At 44.5% G+C, this 11410-nt stretch overlaps 1 non-coding gene across 1 annotated transcript; it reads right to left on the reverse strand.

The window, feature by feature from the left end:
- Positions 1-11036: 11036 nt before the first annotated feature.
- LOC119933872 lies at positions 11037-11174 on the reverse strand. Its single transcript, XR_005452741.1, has one exon. It is a non-coding gene; the product is annotated as a small nucleolar RNA SNORA7 (small nucleolar RNA).
- Positions 11175-11410: the final 236 nt, after the last annotated feature.

The following is an 11410-nucleotide window of genomic DNA, read 5'->3' on the forward strand; positions in this document are numbered from 1 at the left end:
GTCCAAGAAGGGAGCTGGAATGGGAATGGGCAGAGAACGAGTTTGATAATTCTGTCGTATTATCAAGTGCTCTGTACTTAGTAAGCACTCAGTAAATACTATTGATTGAATGAGAACAGAGAAGAGGTATGTACTCAGTTAATAAATCAATCGTATTTATTGAGCCCTTACTGTGTGTGGAGCACTGTACTAAGCGATTGGAAGAGTACAGAGTAATAGAGTTGGTAGACACTCTCCCTGCCTACAATGAGCTCACAATCTAGAGGGGGAGCTAGGCATTAAAATGAGCTACAGCTTGAGTTAAGGGGCTGAGGGTGGAATGAATAGAAGATATGAATTCAAGTGCAAGGGTGAACAGAAATAATAATAATTACGGTATTTGTTCAGCGCTTACTATGTGCCAGGCACTGTACTAAGAAAGGAGAGGGAGTAGGGGAAATGAGTGCTTAATTGTGGAAGACCTCTTGGAAGAGATGGGATTTTAATAACCCAGACAAGGGCGCTTTGTCAATCACCCTGCAGCCCAACAGTATCAGACATCATGGTATAACTTGGTTATCTGACTTGGCCTTATCTCCAAGAGCCCTTCTCTTCCCTCCTTTCCCCCCACCCTACCATTCCCTTCCCAGGGAAAGGAAGATCTAGCCATAAAAAACAGGAACAGGACCTCTCTGATCCCGATCTGTACATTTTTTTTGAATGACATTTGTTAAACACTTACTATATCAATCAATCAATCAATTGTATTTATTGAGCCCTTACTGCGTGCAGAGCACTGTACTAAGTGCTTGGGAAGCACAAGTTGGCAACATATAGAGACGGTCCCTACCCAAGAGTGGGCTCGCAGTCTAGAAGGGGGAGACAGAGAACAAAACAAAACATATTAACAAAATAAAATAAATAGGATAGATATGTACAAGTAAAATAAATAGAGTAATAAGTATATGATTGAGTATATGCCAGGCACTGTACTAAATGCGGGAGTAGATACAAGCAAATCAGGTTGGACACAGTCCCTGCCCCACCTGGGGCTCAGAGTCTTAATCCCTATTTTCCATATGAGGTAACTGAGGCACAGAGAAAGTGAAATGACTTGCCCAAGGTCACACAGCAGACAAGTAGCAGAGCCAAAATTAAAAGGCAGGTCCTTCTGACTCCTAGGCCTGTGCTCTATCCAGTAGGTCACACTGTGTTCCTTATCTCAATGTTTTAATTTGGTGTCCAGATCTGTCGGCCTTTGCAACCAAGGAGCCTGGAAGTTCAGCAGAGGGGGGTTGGTAGTGACTAGGAGTGGGGTGAGGGTGTCCCAATCACAGCTATTAGAGGATGGAGCCAAGCCCCTATTCTAAGAAAGGGGCTCCTCTTCCTTTTTAACCCTGATGAACCTGGTCAATTAATCAGTGGTATTGATTGAGTGCTTGAGTGCAGTGCACTGTACTAAACACTTGGGAGATTACAATACAACAGAGTGGGTAAATACGTTCCCTCCTCTAGACTGTAAGCTTGTTTTGGGCAGGGAATAATAATAATAATGATGGCATTTATTAAGCAATATATGTTTATACAGATCGATTACTCTATTTTACTTGTGCATATTTACTATTCTATTTTGTTAATGATGTACCTTTAGCTTTAATTCTATTTGTTCTGACGACTTGACACCTGTCCACATGTTTTGTTCTCTGTCTCCCCCTTCTAGACTGTGAGCCCGTTGCTGGGTAGGGACCATCTCTATATGTTACCAACTTGTACTTCCCAAGCGCTTAGTACAGTGCTCTGCACACAGTAAGCGTTCAATAAATACAATTGAACAAATGAATGTGCAAAGCACTGTTCTAAGTGCTGGGGACGTTACAAGGTGATCAGGTTGTCCCATGAGGGGGGGCTCACAGTCTTCATCCCCAGTGTGTCTGTTATTATACTGTACTCTCCCAAGTGCTTAGTACAGTGCTCTGCACACAGTAAGCGCTCAATAAATATAATTGACTGCCCGCAGAGCACTTGATCAGTCAAAGGAGAGCGGCTCACGTCTCCACTTAAAGGAGGAAGTGGGTGGCTTGTTGTTTTCAGAAAGTCATCCCCAAGCCTCGCCCTACCTGCCAAATCCCCCCCACCCAGGCCAGAGCTGATGTTCCAAACCTGCCATTAGTCAAACTGAGACTCGTGCCTTATCCTGCCAGCTTGTAGAAGGAGAAAGACATCACATTCTCACTTGCCTCCAATCCTGCTTAAAAGAGTAGATCAATCACGCTCTGGAACGCAATCACACCGTTTCATCATCACAGGACCGTGTTCTTCTGAGACCGTCCGATAAGTTTTGTTTTCTTTTTTAATGGTATTTGTTAAGCGCTTACTATATGCCGGACACTGTACCAAACACTGGGGTAGATCCAAGCTAATCAGGTTGGATACAGTCCCTGTTTCACAAAGGGCTCACAATCTTAATCTCCCATTTTATAGCAGAGGTCACTGGGGCACAGAGTAGTTAAGTGACTCGACCAAGATCACATGCAAGGGTTCAGTTAAAGGAATCTCTTCCCTTTCATCTGGCACCTCAATGGCTCTGTGGCTCCAAAGTCCCAAGCAGTTTTGAAAGTCAGAGGGGTTTGGGCCAAGAGATGATCACAGATAATTGGAGTCGAATTTTCCAGGCTTTTGGGATTGGTTTTTGGGGGTTTTTTTAATGGCACGTTTCTTCTTTTTTTCCTTTATGGCAGTTGTTAAGCACCTAATATGTGCCAGGCACTGTACTAAATGCTGAGGTAAATACAAGATCATCAGATTAGATTAGGCCATGTTCCCACATGGGGTTCACAGTCTTAATCTCCATTTTACAGACGAGTTAACTGAGGTACAGAGAAGTTAAGTGACTTGCCTAAGGTCACACAGCAGACAAATGGCAGAGCCAAGAGTAGAACCCAGGTCTCTTTGGCTCCCAGATCCATGCCCTATCCACTAGGCCATGCTGCTTCCCATGAAGATTGAAGGTCTCCAGGTCCTTATTCATATGCCCTGGATTTAATTTGCATTGGTAGAGATGCCCAGACCCTAAAACTGAAATTTCCTCACAGATGGAACAATCTCCACCTGGGAGAGCAAGAGGGGGGAGGAGGGTTCAAGAAGCAGAAGCCGCCATCGCTCCCATGAAACTCTGAGACACAATGATATTTACTGAGCGCTTACTGTTTGCAGAACACTGGACTAAGCTCTTGGGAGAGCGCAATAAAACAAAGTTGGTAGACACGTTCCCTGCCCACAACAAGCTTACAGTCTAGAGCTCCAGTGACCACCTCACTCCCTTTTAGAGGAACAAAGCTATGGAGCATACTATCAATCAGTGGTATTTATTGAATGCTTACTGTGGGCAGGGCACTGTGCTAAGCACTTGGGAAAGTACAGCAGAGTTGGTAGACACGTTTGCAGCCCACAACGACCTCACAGTCTATCGCTCCCATGAAGCTCTGGGAGTCTGTCTCCCCTTCTAGACTGTCAGCTCGTTGTGGGCAGGGAATGTGTCTGTTTATTGTTATATTGTACTCTCCCAAGTGCTTAGCACAGTGTTCTGCACAAGTAATAATTCAATAAATATGATCGAATTGAATGAATGAATTCAGGGGGCAAGAGCAGGGAGAGGGATATGCAGTTTTCCCCCTTACTTCCAACTTCTTGATAGCAGGTGTGCTTCGCTGAGGTCAGTCTGGTAAATCTCAATGGGCCGAAAGAGAGGCTGAAAGTGAGACCAGTGTTGGAAGATAGAATATTTTGAGGGTAATAATAACAATGATGGCATTTATTAAGCGCTTACTATGTGCAAGGCACTGTTCTAAGCGCTGGGGAGGTTACAAGGTGATCATGTTGTCCCACGGGGGGCTCACAGTCTTAGCCCCAATTTTACAGATGAGGTAACTGAGGCCCAGAGAAGGTGATCCTTCTCTTTAATAAGGTGATCAGGTTGTCCCACACGGGGTTCACAGTTTTAATCCCCATTTTCCAGATGAGGTAACTGAGGCCCAGAGAAGTGAAGTGACTTGCCCAAAGTCACACAGCTGACAATTGGCGGAGCCGAGATTTGAACCCAGGACCTCTGGCTCCAAAGCCCAGGCTCTTTCCAGTGAGCCTCGCTGCTTCCAATTCTAATGCGTTGTGCTCTCCCAAGCGCTTAGTACAGTGTTCCGCACACTGTAGGTGCTCAATAAATACCATTGATAGATTGGTTAATAGCCATAGTAATAGTCATGGCATTTATCAAGTGCCTCCTGAGAGCAATGCACTCTATTAAGCACTTGGGAAGTTCAACAGAAGGCTAGATATATTCCCTGACCAAAAGGACCTTACCTATCATCAATGGTATTTACTCAGCCATATTTATTGAGCACTTACCAGGTGCAGAGCACCATACTAAGCGCTTGGGAGAGTACAATGTAACAATGAACAGACACATTCCCTAACCACAGTGAGATAAAGGAGTGCTTACTATGTGTGGAACACTGTACTAAGCACTTGGGAGTCAGAGGTCATGGGTTCAAATCCCGGTTGCGACACTTTGGGCAAATCACTTAACTTCTCTGTACCTAAGTTACCTCATCTGTAAAATGGGGATTAAGACTGTGAGCCCCACCTGGGACAACCTGATCACCTTGTATGCTCCCCAGCGCTTAGAACAGTGCTTTGCACATAGTAAGCACTTAACAAATCCCATCATTATTATTATTATTATTGGGAGAGTACAATACAGCAGAGTTGACAGGCACATTCCCTGCCCACAGTGAGCTTACAGTCTAGAGGAGGAGACAGACATTCTACCACTCTATACATTCTGGATAATATTCATTCTAACTGGGGAGACAAATAGAGCCGGGTTCAGAAGCAGTGGAATCAAAATACATAAAATGGAAGGTTCGGTAGAATATACTTATGTACACAAGTTCTGAAACTGGGCAAAAATAAATAAATCCGTAAATGCAAGACATGGCCAAAGGGTTGGTAAGATTTGGGGTACTGATCATTAAGTTTGAAAGGCTTATTGGAGAAGGAGGAATTTTAGGAGGGTTGGAGGAAAAGGCTGGTTGAGTTCTAAACAGATTTATTGGGGATGGGAAATCTAAGTCCTAAGTCTGAGATGGGTTAAACAAGAGCAAGATATCACCCAAGGAGATGGGCTGCTTAGGAGCAAAGAGTTCAGGAGAAGAGCAACTCGGCCTGTTTCTAATCCTAGATCCCACACTTGTCTGCTGTGTGACTTTAGCGAGTCACTTAACTTCTTTCTTGCCTCAGTTACCTCATCTGTTAAATGGGAATTAAATCCTCTTCCCTCCAACTGAGGCTGTGAGCCCCATATGGGACAGGGACTACATCCAACACGATTATCTTGTTTCTATCCCAGTGCAATGTAACAAGAACCATTTTTTTTTTTAAAGTAGCAAAAAGAAAACCAAATCATTAGGATGGAGGGAACTGGTGGTAGACTTTTAAGCCATCAGCCAGGATTCTTCGCTTGATGCGGAGGGGAATCAGGTAATCAGTGTGGGGTTTTGAGGAGTGCGAAAAGCAACATTAAAGCAATGAAAAATGGGGAATTAAGACTGTGAGCCCTTTGTGAGACCAAGACTGTGTCCAACCTGATTATCTTGTATCTACCCCAGGGCTTAGTACAGCCCTGCCACATGGTAAGTGCTTAACAAATGCCATAAATAAATAGCAGATGGATATACGTAGTTTCAACCTGAAATATCCATTTTGTCTATAAAGAGCAACCTAACCCGATGATCATTCAATTTTCACTGTGCATGTTCGGCCATTTGACAAATTCCCCAGGATAGAAACTTCCTATATGGAAATATGCGATTACCAGGATTCCCCTTTCACTCTTCCCCTCCACTCTTCCCCCTTCCTATAGATTCTTAACAAGAATAATAATTGTGGTATTTATTAATAGTACTGATGGCATTTGTTAAGCATTTACTCTGTGCAAAGCACTGTTCTAAGTGCTGTAAGTGCTATGTGCTAAGCAGTAAACATTGGATATATATATATATATATATATATATATATATACATATATAAATAAACTATATGCAGATTAAAGGACAGTTCCACATGGGACTCAGTTTTTAAGCGGGACAGAGAACAGAATCCCCATTTTTACAGGTGAGGAAACTGAGGCCCAGAGAAGTTAAATGACTTACCCAAGACCTCACAGGAGGCAAGTGGCAGAGGTGGGATTAGAACCCAGAATCCAAACATCCCTTCACTGGGACACTATGTTTCTACGGAGTGCATTTGTTTGCTTTATATAACTGTTCACTTTTTAATCAATTGTCTGTTCTGTTTGTCTTTTGTGTCTGACTCAGACCGTCAGCTGCAAAAGAACTGCGATACCGCTCTTTGCTGCGCCAAACCTAAAACAGCCCCATTCATGGGGAGTTCTGAATGAATCCTCTTTGATGGTGAGGATGATGAAACTGGAGATCCATTGAGTTTTGAGTTCAGAATGATTCACCCAGCTAACCTTTAGGAAGATGTGATTTCCCATAACCGGTACAGGCATTCCCCACACCTCCGCCCCAGATGAGGCGGTACTCTCAAAGCCATGTCACGTTGATTAGATCAGTGACTCCTCCGCTTCCTGTAAGTTTCACAAACCCGAAATTGTCACCGGAACTAAAGACGCTTCATTGTTTACCCAAACAAAGCTCTTCTCCTTTTTAAGGCTGTTCTTTGTTTTAAAATGACAACAAGCACACCAGCTTTGAAATTCTCGAACCTCCCAGGGAGGGTCTTCCACATTCATCTTCACCAAAGCTGTCGAAAGCAAGAAACAGCGCAGCTTTAGTGGATGGAGCATGAGCCTGGGCATCAGAAGGATCTGGGTTCTAATCCCTGCTCCGCCACTCTTGTCTGCTGTGTGACCTTGGGCAAGTAGGTTCACTTTTCTGGGCCTCAGTTACCTCATCTGCAAAATGGGGATTTAGACTGTGAGCTCCATGTGGGACGGGGACCGTGTCCAACCCGATTAGCTTGTATCTACCTCAGCGCTTAGTACAGTGCCTGGTACATAGTAAGTGCTTAATAACATTAAAAAAAAAAAAGAACATAAGGTCCAGAGGGGAATTATTCAGACTGCGCCCAGAGTGTGAACGAGACCCCTCGTAGTGGGAAGGAACATTGAGAGGTCAACCAATCCTATCTCTCCCCTCCTTCATCATCATCAATCGTATTTATTGAGCGCTTACTGTGTGCAGAGCACTGTACTAAGCGCTTGGGAAGTACAAGTTGGCAACATATAGAGACAGTCCCTACCCAATAGTGGGCTCACAGTCTAAAAGAACTTCCCACTTTGCACCTGGCAGGTAAAATCCCTTGCTTCCTGCCACACTTCCTCGCAGTTCTCCTTCTAGGCTACTGGGGTTCATGCTTGAAAAGCAGTATGGCCTAATGGGAAGAGCACAGGCCTTGGAGTCAAAGGATCTGGGTTCTAATCCTGCCTCTGCCGCTTGTCTGCTGTGTGACCTTGGGCTTCAGTGACATCATCTGTAAAATGGAGTTTAAGACTGTGACCCCTATGTGGGACTCTAGACTGAAGCTTGTTGTCAGCAGGGAATGTGTCTACTAACTCTGTTACACTGGAGTCTCCCAAGCGCTTAGTACAGTGCTCTGCAAATGATAAGGGCTCAGTAAATACCACTGATCAACTGATTGATGGAGACTGTGTCCAACCTGATTATCTTCTATCTAGTACAGTGCCTGGCTGGTAGTGAGCATCTAACAAATACTATTAGTGTATATTTAATCGTACATAGTATATATATATTACACAAATCATGTTTAATTCCACTCTATTTTTGAAAAGGATCCCATTTAAAACGTCTTAATTTATTATAAGTCAATGTATAAGCTTTCTTCACCAATACCTGCTTTCAGACCTGGTCCGCTGGATTCTAAGATAACTGTGGGCAGGGAATTTGTCTGTTATAATGTTATATTGTACTCTCCCAAGTGCTTAGTACAGTGCTCTGCACACAGTGAGCACTCAATAAATACCACTGACTGGGTGGAGCACCTTGTGGAGAGGATGGTGGCGATAGCAACAGCAAAAGCAGTGACATCTTAAGATTATTTTAGATAAGTCACTTCTTTCTGTGTCACTAAAGAACACCCTTCTCTGTGGCAAGATTGTAAGCTCGGTATGGGCAGGGAACAGATCTGCTAATTCTGTTACGCTTAGTACAGCGCTTTGCACAAGCTCATTGGGGAATGTGCCTGTCAACTCTGTTTTACTGTACTCTATTTGTTTAGTAGTGTCCTGCATATAGTAAGCGCTCAATAAATATCACTGATCGATTGATTGTAATTACTCAATAAATACCAAGGATTGATTGACGACTACATCTCCGTTTGGAACCTTTAAAACCAAGCTTCCATCCAGATTTTGTAACTGAGAAACCACATGAGAGAGTTCGGAAATTTGCCCAGCACCGTTAGCATCTCTGATGCCAGTTCTTTTCCCACTAGGGCAGAGTGGGCCACAGGGATTAGCAGGGCAAGGAGGGCGGCACACCGCAAAGCGAAAGCAAGATTCTTAAATTGAAAACCCCCTCTGTATCTTACTTTGAGGAGGCCTCGTTAAGGTGAATGGAAAGTGACTCTGGGAGGATTCACAAGCCACTGAACTACAAAAACAGCGTTGTTGTTTTAAAACAAAGAGCAGCCTTGGAAATGAAATGAGGTTTGTTGGGGTAAGCAATGAAATGTCCCAAGTTCTGGTGACATTTATGGGTCTATGAATTTAACTGAAACTGAGCGGGCCAGTTGATCAGTGGCATTTATTGAGCACTTACTACGTGCAGAGCACTGTACTAAGTGCTTGGGAGAGTACAACAGAACTAGTAGACATGTCCCTGCCCATAACAAGCTTAGAGTCCACCATACAACTCTCTGCCTATTATTAAATAATGACAGTTATTAAATCACATCTCCATCAAGAAGCTTTCCCCGACTAAGCCCTCATTTCCCCCTACTCTCCTTCCCTACTGCATCACCTCTGCACTTTAAGCACTGGATATCCACCCCACCCTCAGTTCCACAGCAGTTACATATATATCTGTAATTTATATTAATATCTCTCTCCTCCTCTAGATTGTAAGCTCCTTGTGGGCCAGGGAACACCTCTACCGACTGTGTACTTAGTACAGTGCTCAGCACACAGTATTTACTGCGTGCACACAGCAAGCCCAAAAATACCATTGATGATTATTAACATTATACTGAGCAAAGGTCAGAAGATCAGGGAACAAAAAAGTGATAGTGTAGCCAAAGCTAGCCAATTTATGGTGTAGAGGCTAACAATCACGATATCTTTTGTTTGTGTAGTATTTTCAGTTTTACAATCAGTTGTCTCACTTTACCCTCACAATGTCCCTGGGAGAGAGAGCTTTATGATCCCATTTTACAGATGAGGAAAGAAAGGCTCAGTGAGGTTAAGTGACTTACCCAAGGTCTCTCAGGAAGCCAGCAGCACCCAATCTCTTTTCTCCTAAGTCAGTGCCCTTCCTACTAGAATTTGCCCCCACTCGAGGCTGTTTCCTACCCCTTCGACAATCAGTTTCCTGGAACAACTTTGTTTTCCAGCAGAGAGGGTGGTCTTTATATTTTTTATGGTCTTTGTTAAACACTTACTATGGGTCAAGCACTGTTTTGAGTGGTGGGTCTGATACCTAATCCCAGTTCCGCATGGGGTTTACAGTCTAAACAGGAGGGGAGAATGAGTATTTAATCCCCATTTTACAGTTGAAGAAACTGAAGCACAGAGAAGTTAAGTGACTTGCCCAAGTCACCCAGCAAGCACTTTGGCAGAGCCAGAATTAGAATTTAGGTCCATTGACTCCCAAGCCCATGCTCTTTCCACTAGGCCCTGCTGCTTCCCGCTCTCCTGTGTGAACTGCCAGATACAGCATTAGGGTGTGTTGATTCTGTGCCTTCACAGAACTCTTTAATCTTCCATGATACACCCTTATGCTATCACAAAGGGACCACGAACAAACCACAAGTGCGCACCACGCGTGGTTGGGGTTTTCTGTGATGGATCCCAGCTGCAGAATTGGCTCCTGACGCAGGATCACGGCTAAACCCCAGCTGGGGACAGTCTTAGGAATCAGCTTCTGGATCTTCCGGAGGGCCTGGTTCCAGCTTTAAATAATAATGATGGCATTTGTTCAAGTAAAGCAAAATCATTCTTTATCCCCCCACTTCCTTGAAGGGAGATGACAGGCCAGCCCAGATAGGGGAGGAGAGAGCAGTCTTGCTCCCCTGAGCCTTCCTGCTGGAGGAAATGGATTCCACTTCTCTGTTCTCCGAACACCTGCCCTTTCACGCTTTCATGTGGCGAGTGATATGTAGGGCTTGGCACACAGTAAGTGCTCAATAAAGACGATTGAATGAATGTAGGGCAGAGAGCAGTCTGCTGCTACACAACCCCCTGCCAAGGCTTTGTTCTTAGAAGAGCCGTGTTGCCAGAGAGGGCAGAAAAGACAGGGAACCAACCAATCACCTGAAAAATAATGTAAAAGGAACTTCGCTAAAGTCTTGCAGTTTATTTTGCCTACCTCCAAGAAGCTCCCAGTTCCTTCCTTTAGCTTGTACTCACCCAGAGTGGTAGTTATCAGGGGTCCAGTGGGAGACAGGGGGGTCTAATGGACAGTTCCTGGGAATGGGGAGTCAGGAGACTCGGGTTCTAATCCCACCTTTCCCACTTGACTGCTGTGTGACTTTGGGCAAATCACTTCACATCTCCGTGGCTCAGTTTCCTCTCTATTGTTGTCGTCTTATGCCGTTGAGTCGTGTCCGACCCATAGCGATGCCATAGACACATCTCTCCCAGAACACCCCCCTTCCATCTGCAGTCGTTCTGGTAGTTGATCCAGAGAGTTTTCTTGGTCAAAATACGGAAGTGGTTTATCACTGCCTCCTTCTGCGCAGTAAACGAGTCTCTACCCTCGACTCTCTCCCATGGCGCCGCTGCCCAGCATAGGGGAGTTTTGACTTGTAGCAGATGGCCTTCCACTCACTAGCCACTGGCCAAGCTAGGAATGGAGTGAATCTGCCTCTGTTTGACTTTTCCTCCCGAAGTCGTGCCTGGTAGAGTACTGGAAACTCTCCAGGTGTGACCCTGAGAGGGGTTCCTCTCTCTAAAATATCCATTTTTCCTCCCTCTTAGAGTATGAGTCCCTTGTGGGACAGGGACTGTGTCCGACCTGATTATCTTGAAACTGCCCCAGCATTTGGTACATTCTAAGCACATAATAATGATAATAATAATAATGGCATTTATCAAGCGCTATGTGCAAAGCACTGTTCTAAGCCCTGGGGGGGTTACAAGGTGATCACGTTGTTCCACTGGGGGCTCACGGTCTTA

This window comes from Tachyglossus aculeatus, chromosome 10 (genome assembly GCF_015852505.1).
Source record: "Tachyglossus aculeatus isolate mTacAcu1 chromosome 10, mTacAcu1.pri, whole genome shotgun sequence".
NCBI lineage: Eukaryota > Metazoa > Chordata > Mammalia > Monotremata > Tachyglossidae > Tachyglossus > Tachyglossus aculeatus.